The sequence below is a fragment of the Callospermophilus lateralis genome, chromosome 7 (genome assembly GCF_048772815.1).
Source record: "Callospermophilus lateralis isolate mCalLat2 chromosome 7, mCalLat2.hap1, whole genome shotgun sequence".
In the NCBI taxonomy this organism is placed as follows: Eukaryota; Metazoa; Chordata; class Mammalia; order Rodentia; family Sciuridae; genus Callospermophilus; species Callospermophilus lateralis.
Window position 1 is genome coordinate 70,605,317 of NC_135311.1, and position 9,011 is coordinate 70,614,327.

Genomic DNA, 9,011 nt, shown 5'->3' on the forward strand with positions numbered 1-9,011 from the left:
TATGATGATTTAACTTTCACATATAGAAAGTATAAAACTAAATGAGCATCATCAGAATTTTGGCACATTACACATTACTTATGCCTATTATTTATGAGGTCTAAAGGATTTCAAATAATACACAAATATTAAGACCAATGTTTTCTATTATATAATTCTCTGAGTATGAACTAACTCAGGTGAGGATGAATGCGAAGGAAAAGGCTTTCTCTTTAGCCCTAAAGCACATGACACAATTTTACAGTAGTATTTCCTTTCATCCTCTAGAGATGTCCATTTGACTGTGTTTAACAACACCTAGGTAACTTGTCATACCTAGAGATAAACTGAAAGATTAGGCAAAAGGCTTTGGGATTGTTTAAATGTTCATTGTCCCACATTTTCTAGTTTCTCATCTTCAGTGAAAAGAAATAGGAAGAGGAAGCTCTAATGTTTTCAGTATGTTAGAGAATGATACATGAATCACTAGCACGGTGGAGATGCTGGATCTGATCATGAAACCTGGTAATTTGAGCTTGAGGGATCATGTCACCACTTGCCTGAGAAGTAATAAATAAAAACAATAAAACAGCAAAAAGCAAGGTCAGCTTCATTCTGATTGCTACACCACTGACTTGTCCTTACTACCTTTAATGCACAGAAACAATAGGCATTTCCATGTTTTTCTTTTCCATTTAGGTAGGTCCATTCTACTTCTATAGTTAGTCACATTCCTCTTTCTCTAGTTCCAGAAACATCCAGTCCCTGAAATGTTGGGGTCTGTAGAATTCCATCCCAAGGCTCCCCTTTCACCTATGCTACCCAGTTTCCTTGATTAATCTTAGTCACAACTTGACTTCAATCCTCTTTCCGAATCCTCTTTTCCATTTTTAGGAAAAATTAACGGTGTTTGTAAGAGAAAAAACTGACACAAAAACAGAATATCTAGGTGATGTGCAGTCAGGCAAGGTGTCTGAGCCTTAGATGAGGGAAATGGTCCAGGTCACCAAACTTTGGAGGGAGAAGTACAAGAAAAGAATGAGGGGATCAAACACCAGAGTTTGCCCATAATGCCTTTCAGAAAAGAGCTACAATCCCCAAAATACCCTGGGGTAGTTACTGAAAAACTGGTACCCACAGGTTCCATGGTAAGCCAGAGAAAATGTTGGGATGTTGTCTATCTTATGAGGTGTTCCCACAGGAATTTGCCAAAGAATCTAGGGAGCATCAACACTGAGGATACCACTAATGGGAAAGGCAGCTTCAAAGCTTCACAAGGGTGTGAGATACTCACATTTAGTTATCCCCTTGGGGCATCGCTAACCTCATATAAAACTGGGGACACCACAGTTCTGCTTCACAGTAAATAGATGAGAGAATGCATACAGAGGGCTTTGTACAGTGCTTGGGAGAGGAGAACTCCTGCTTATTGAGTGATGATAAACTACAGGACTTGGTGAAACAAGCACTGCAAGTTCAAGGCCATAAGAACCAGAGATGACCGAGGCAAGGACAACAGCAAAGACAAAATGCAAGATGAAATTGATGTAACAGGTATAATCAGGGCAAAGGATTTTCCAGAGCCATTAACAAATTAACAGAAAAGGCTAATCAATGTGGGACGGAAATGCATTGCTATAGATTTAATAATTTATATTCTTATTCTATTCCACTCACCATTCTAAATCCAAATATTAAAGCACTTGCTTATCACAATAACCTCACAAATATGTCTAACCCCCATTTCTATTCTATGCAACAGGAAAACAGGCACAGACGACATAGATAACTTGCTTACACCATGTATTTGGTAACAGTGGAGCTTGGATGCACATCCAGCAGTCTGATTCCACAGTTCCTGCCCTGAACCACCCTAGTACTCTTCATCTCCCCTCACTGTTTCATGCTCTCATTCTTATAGAGAAAGGACAGAAACACAACCCTAGGCTGAAACAACTGATTCAATACCTGGAGCTGACGTGCCACATTCCTGTGTTGCTGTGCCAAAATGTTTGCTATTTCTATTTCCATTTGACTTATTTGCTGCTGATGGAGTCTCTCCTTCTCCTCCATCATTTGTTGCATCTGCCTACGAATCACCTCCACACTTTCTGCTTCAGCCCTGCTTTCACACGTGCCTCTGAGGAGAACAAGGAAAAGGATAAACCTTCTAGGACAGCTCTGTCCCTCCTTTGGGCCTCCGGTTCTCAGTTCTCAATCCTTATTGTTCCAACCCACACAGAAAATTCCTGCCATTGTTTTTCCTTCCAGATAACCATACTGCAACTAATCCTGCCATACTTAGATACCACCTGTGGGGACAAGAAGCCTCTTTGTCTTGCTCTAGGTGAATGATCTCAGCTAGGCCAGGACACATGAATTTCAAATTTCTGAACATTTCTTGTCTTTCTTGCATTACTTCTGTTCTCTTCTCACCTTCCATCTCCTTTTCCTTGGCTGTGAGAGCATGGTCTGTCTGTAGAACAGCGTTACGCACAGACTCTTTGGACTTTAAATACATTTGTAGAGCTTCCTCAGCCTAGGAACCCCAAAAACACACAGTAAGATCTAGAAATTGTGTTTAGCGATGTGATACAATTATATTTCTTGTTCTATCAATCATCTTTTCCTCTTAGAAGGCGCTCTGCCTGCACCTGATGGAGAGGTGCATCAAGCCTCTCCATAGGTGGGGTTCAGAACCTGGCTGGGGGGCTGGGGATGTGGCTCAAGCGGTAGCGCGCTTGCCTGGCATGCGTGTGGCCCGGGTTCGATCCTCAGCACCACATACAAACAAAGATGTTGTGTCCGCCAATAACTAAAAAAAAAATAAATATTAAACTTCTCTCTCTCTCTCTCTCTCTCTCTCTCTCTAAAAAAAAAAAAAGAAAAAAAAAAGAAAAGAAAAGAAAAAAAAGAACCTGGCTGGGCCAATCAGAGCACTCAAGGCCACTTGATGAAAAGAACTCATTCACAGAAGGAAAAATACTGCAACTTGAGTGTTTTAAATACTGGTAAGGAGGCTGGGAAACACATATTCTGTTCCCAGAGGATTGAGGCACTAAGAGGAATTGTATCAGTTGTATCTTCCTGGTAGTCATGTGGGGCAAGTCTAGTTGAAAATGAAGCCAATAATCAGGAAAATGAAGCGGAATAATGAAGCAGAGGTTGGAAAGGAAAAAGAAAGGAGGACCACTGAGGACACTGTTTGAACTCTGGAAAGTATTCATATTAAAAACTTCTGATTTTAGATATATAAACCAATTATAGTTTTTCTTAAATAAGTAATAATAATTGGAATTCTGTTCTGTAGAGCCAAAAATGGTCCCTTTGTTGCAGTCAGTACTCATGTTTGCAATAGACTTCTGGTGATTATGGTGATGGTTCAGGTTAATTCCGCAGCTATCATTAGCACACCCACATCCTGTGCTAAAATACCAACACCAGGTACATAATTCCCAGGCATGCTCATTCAGTTACAGAGTAACTCTGAGGCAGAGACATAAACTGCACCTCTGTTCCTGTGTGCATGTCCTGTCCTCAATGGCTTTTTTAAACAGGCACCTCAGCATTTCACATAATTAATAGATAGAATCCTGGGAAATACCTGTATTCCTTTCCTGGGCTATTGATGATACTTTGTCATTAGCTCCTTTGTCTTCTGAAGGTAGAGATTATGGCCTCCTGGCTTAGAATAAAGCCCCTGTTTCACTGCTTCTTCCAGAGGACCAAAAATATCCTGAAGTAAAGCTGAGCAACAATCCGAAGAGGCTTTCTCACTGCTTACAAATGTCATTCTGCTTCGCATCTAGTAGGGTCTTCAAAGGGAAAGAACCCATGGAGATATTAGCAACACCTCAGTCTTTCTGAAATTTATTTTTAAAGAGATTATTTATTTAAGAAACTTCAATGAATATAAGCAAGACTATACCCTTCCCAGCAAACCTGAAATAGTTACAAGAATGATAGTCTATAAAATATGGCATTTACTTTTGGGTGTGAAATTTCCTGAAACCCCTCTCTTGCATTTCTGCTTTAGATGTGATCTTATGTCCACAGACCTCTAAACTCAAATCCTCATTTTAAATGCAGCCTACTTTTTTTAGCATTTCTGGTTTCAGTATTTTTCTACCTTTAAGAAGTAGAAGTGAATAATTAGCTGGAATGATGTCAAATTGCTCTATTAATCGTAGATAGCTCATACTTTAGCAGATCCAAATGATAATTCTCTCTGCTTAATAAAAAGATAAAACATGACTTTGTAAATACAATTATTTTTTTCTTTTCACATTTTTATTGCTGCATTGTAGTTGTATATAATGATGGGATTTGTTTTTATGTATTTAAACATGCAAAGAATATAACATATTTTGGCCAATATTATCCCCTATAAATACAATGTTTTAAAGGAATAAAATCAATTCAAATTTAGCTCTTGGGTGTAACAAGGTAAAGTTGAGCTGTGTGCATAGAGGAAAACTTCAGACTCTAAAGGGCCCAGGTATTTACATTTTGTTTACAAATGAAAAGTGACAATATGTACACATAGGCAAATATCATTGTTTTCTAGTCTAATAGGAATTTTTTTCTTAAAAAAGTCTTATTGTGTTATTCACAATAATATTTTTCCTTCTGTTCACCATAAAGCACATGAATTAGAATAAAACACACACAATTACCTGTAATTCCTTCTGGAAACTTTGGTCCTCATCCTTGAAACAGTTCTTTTTGAAGATTTCTATGGCCTCTCTCTCACTGGCTCTGTGCAGGTCCAGCAGCTCCTGGAGGGTCTCTGTGGGCAGCTGCACTTTCTGGCCCATCAGCTGGTCATAGTGGGCAAGTACCCTTTTTATTGCAGCTGCATTCTCTCTCTGGGCCAGGGTCAGGAATGGGTTCTCCATGCAGGGCAGATCTCCACTGTTGATAGCGTTGACATAGGTCAGCACCAGGTTCTCTAAACCTGCCCAGAGGAAGAGATACTGGTGTTATTTGCTTTAAAAGTAAATGAAACAATTGACTAATTGACTAATTAATGTCAATTAATTCTGATAACATTCATTCAACAACTTTCTGACCAGTAGATAACTTTCTTTAGGAAATCGTGAGATTAAGAAGACAGGTTTTTCCTTCTTTGGGAAAAGAAATAGGGGCTAAAGAAGAAAAAAGGGAAAATGTCTAGATATATGATATATGATCGTATGATTTTAAAAAAAATATTTTTATTAGTTGTTGATAATTTTTTTTTTTTTTACTTATTTGTATGTGGTGCTGAGAATCGAACCTAGGGCGACACACATGCTAGGCAAGCTCTCTACCGCTGAGCCACAACCGCAGCCCCAAGATATATGATTGTATGATTTTAATCCTTCTCCATAGAGAAATAAGCAGATGATCTTATAAAATCATGCACATTCATGTGATTGGATTTTTTTTGCCTCTTTAATCCTCCTTTTATTTCCCTCTGCCTTGGGTTTCCATTTTCTTCAAAATTTCCTCTTCTCTCATTTTTTAAAAAGTATTTAAGTTATCATACCATTCTCTGAAAAGAAGCAAATTATACAATTTAGATCAATTGTCCCTTATTCTGTGTTGGAACTTCCTGGTTTTCCTTCTTTGTCATTTGTTCTACTTCCCTCAATAATACAACAATCATTTACAAAGTTATGAAACCTGAAGTTGTTAGGTAAAGGTAGAGCAAGAAGTCTGATTGGATATCTTTAGAGGGTCTAGTTCAATACTGGACCTTAGTTCAATACTTGTAGCAACCAAGTTCCATTTTCACAGGGAACAGGTATGTGTCACTATATCTACCAAAATTGTGACACACCACATGCATTGAATTTATTTGTTGAACAAATGCTGTCAATCTACCGGGAGTAATCTAAATGAACAGGGGAAGACTGAAAGATAAAATATCTAACTTCATCATGTTCCTATTTCATGTAACCTTATAGGCATTACTAAAACAAATATTAGAAATACTTTTTGGATTCATTATAGCTTTTGTAAACATGGTGCATATGATTTGCACAGTGGTAATTGTTTATGCAATGTTGACCCAAGGACCTTGTTACATGTTACACATTATGTTGAATAGAAGGGAAATCCTTAAAGAGATACTCACAAGGTCCATTGACCTTGATGCCTCCTGGAAGTGTCTTGATCTTGGACTTGTTGAAGATGTCATGTCAAATGGCATTTCCAAATGAACTATCATTGAAAATAAGATTCTGATATACAAGTGTTAAGCAGGGAAAACACAAGTGATCAAACACATGAACTTCCATAGTTTTCTCATTGATAATTTTACCCTAAAGCATAAATTTCTAACTCCAGAGTCCCACTTATAGTCACTGATAGAAAAATGCAAAATTAATAGTCAATGGGGTAACCAGAATAGTTAAAATCAAGGTTTTCCTGGTACTAAAACAAAATCAGCCTATGTGAACAATACATATATCTATTTTATTAAATAATTATTATCCACAAGGGAGTTCACATTACTGATCTTTTCTAATTTTAATGCTGTGGGATGAACTCATTATTAATATCTCCATTTTGTAAGGAAACTGAAGCTGAAATTTTTGATTACTATCTTTGCATCTTGGTAGGTAAATCAAATGTAAAAATCAAAATCAAAACATAAAAAGCAAACAGTGGACGTTCAAGAGAAAGTTTGGTTAGTTGCAAAAACCAGCTCATGAGAGTCAACTATGTACATCTCTTCTCAAGTCTGAGTTTAGTGACTTTGCTTGAGTAGCTTGTAATTAGTTATGATAGGTATCTTTATGGAATGGTCAAGTTGTACAAATCTAATTCATTTTCTTCTGTGAACTTGTTCCTAAATACTTATTAGAATATAACTAGAAAAGACCTATGCAGTAAAAAAGATCCATGTGTCTACTTCTCCTATGATGAGTTGGATAAGACCAAAAAGAATATTAAAAATTTAGGGAGACTCACTCTTCTTGTCAAGGTCAGAAAGCGAAAAGTGCCAGAGCCCTGATTTGAACAGAAGTTCATCTCATCCTGTGCCCACTACTAACCATATAAGCTTGTAAAGTGAGTTTATTTGCACCATTTTTATATACCTGGGAACTACTAAGCAAAAACATCAATGTAGTTCTAATACTCATTCTGCATTATAAATATATTTTCTCACTTCAGACTTCCAAACACTATTGAAAATAGAAACAAAAAAATGAGGGGCAATATAGTCCAGTCAAGTAAAAGTACAAATTTATAAAAACAAAATGAAAAACTCCTTGTACAAAGCATGTTCAGTGATAAGGAGTTTAATCATAAAAGAATCTTCTGTCCTTACCTTCTCTACATCACACAGGCCTTCGGTGTCCAGCAGAACTAAGGTGTGGCCTGGCTTCTCAGGATGAGGCAGACACCACATCCAGATTCCCTTGGTGTGAGACTGCACCGTGGAGCCCACAGAGAAGCCTGCAGAGGGGAGTGCAGGGGTTGTCACAGAGAAGGGGATTTGTGTATTTTTGTATTTTCTTGATGATTGAGTTAGGGTTTAAGGAAAGCATAATAAGGAAACAGCAGAAAATACGATCTTCATTACAATAGAGAAATGGGGAAATAAAGTCAAATTCTGTAAGTGGAAAATTTTTATGGTTTTTATAATAATATGCAAGTGAATTTTTTAAAGTTTATAATTATGCATATGGACCATCTTATTATCCAAAGTACACGTATGAAGACAGGAATTGGTGTGAATGTACATTGTCTACAACCAGAGCTATGAAAAATTGTGCTCTGTATGTGTAATAAGAATTGTAATGCATTCCGCTGTCATATATAAATAAATATGGAAATTATTTCATTGATCTCATTCTTTATGATGGGAATATATTGTGTTTCTCCCTGAAAGACATTAAGATCGACATTTTTAAAAAGTTGTATGTCAGGGACAGAAACCTGCCTTTTATCTCTCCAATTAAAAGACCCATATGTGGCCCAAACACTGGTTTTCACTGTCCCTCCTTGGCACTATCTTTTCCCCCTCCATCCCCATGCTGGACGCCCATAGTGTGGTGGACAGAAGGCTCAGCAGAGCTCTGTTGGTGGCACTCACCCTTTTTCTTCCCAGCCAGCTGGTTCATCAGGTAGGATTTGCCTGTGCTGCAGACGCCCATGATGGCCACCACCACCATGGGCTGCGTGATGGCCGACAGGATCTGCAGGGCTTCCTGCTTGACCACTAGCTGCCCCTCCATGTCCTCGATGAGGCACACAGGGCCGGGCATGTAGGTCTCTGAGGCCATGTCTGGGATATTACTTAGTCTTCAAGGGAAGAGGTGGGATGAGCAGCAATTTCTAGTCTTTAAGCAGAGAAAGCCATTTTGCTTACGGAACCTGAAAACATAACTGTTCCCCAGCATGGCCTCTTTCTGAAGACATTAAAAAACAAAATATAAAAAAATATAAAAAAAGATAATCAAGAGCACCATGGTAAAGTCAGTCAGTCCTAGGCCTGCTATCAGTTACCTTGCTTATTCTTAAATATTTGGTGGACATAGAAAAATTTATTTCCTGAATCTTACCTACTGGCTCTTTGTATCTAACTCCTTCCCCTGGATTTTGGTTTACTTATATTCCTTTTTTTAATGTCCCTAGCTTGATTATTTGCCAAATATAAATTTTTGTATTTCTCTTATTAAGTCCAGGTCCAAAGTGAATTGCATTAATTCTAAGCCATTATCTAGCATTAAAAATAAATTGCAGGTGCTTATTTCTTAAAGCTGTACTTTTGAAGTGCTTTTAACTTAGTTAATGAATCCCTTTATTGAAACAAATGTTCAAAGCATGATGATTTTATGACTGGCTATATGAGTGGAAGACAAAACTTCTTTTATTAATTTTAACCAATTTCTACTTCTGTTCTTTAGCTCCTGTAATCTGAGGAGTCTCTGGTAAAATATTTTTAAGCAAATTCTTGCTTTTCTGACTTGTCATGCTGTTAAAATTCTTCTTGAGTTTTCTGCCATTTTACAAAACTAAAAATTCACTATCTGTTT

The 9,011-nt window shown here is 37.5% G+C and overlaps 1 pseudogene; it reads right to left on the reverse strand.

Annotated features, from left to right (window-relative positions):
* Positions 1-1,490: 1,490 nt before the first annotated feature.
* LOC143404422 (guanylate-binding protein 5-like) lies at positions 1,491-8,258 on the reverse strand (annotated as a pseudogene).
* Between the last annotated feature and the right edge of the window lie 753 nt (positions 8,259-9,011).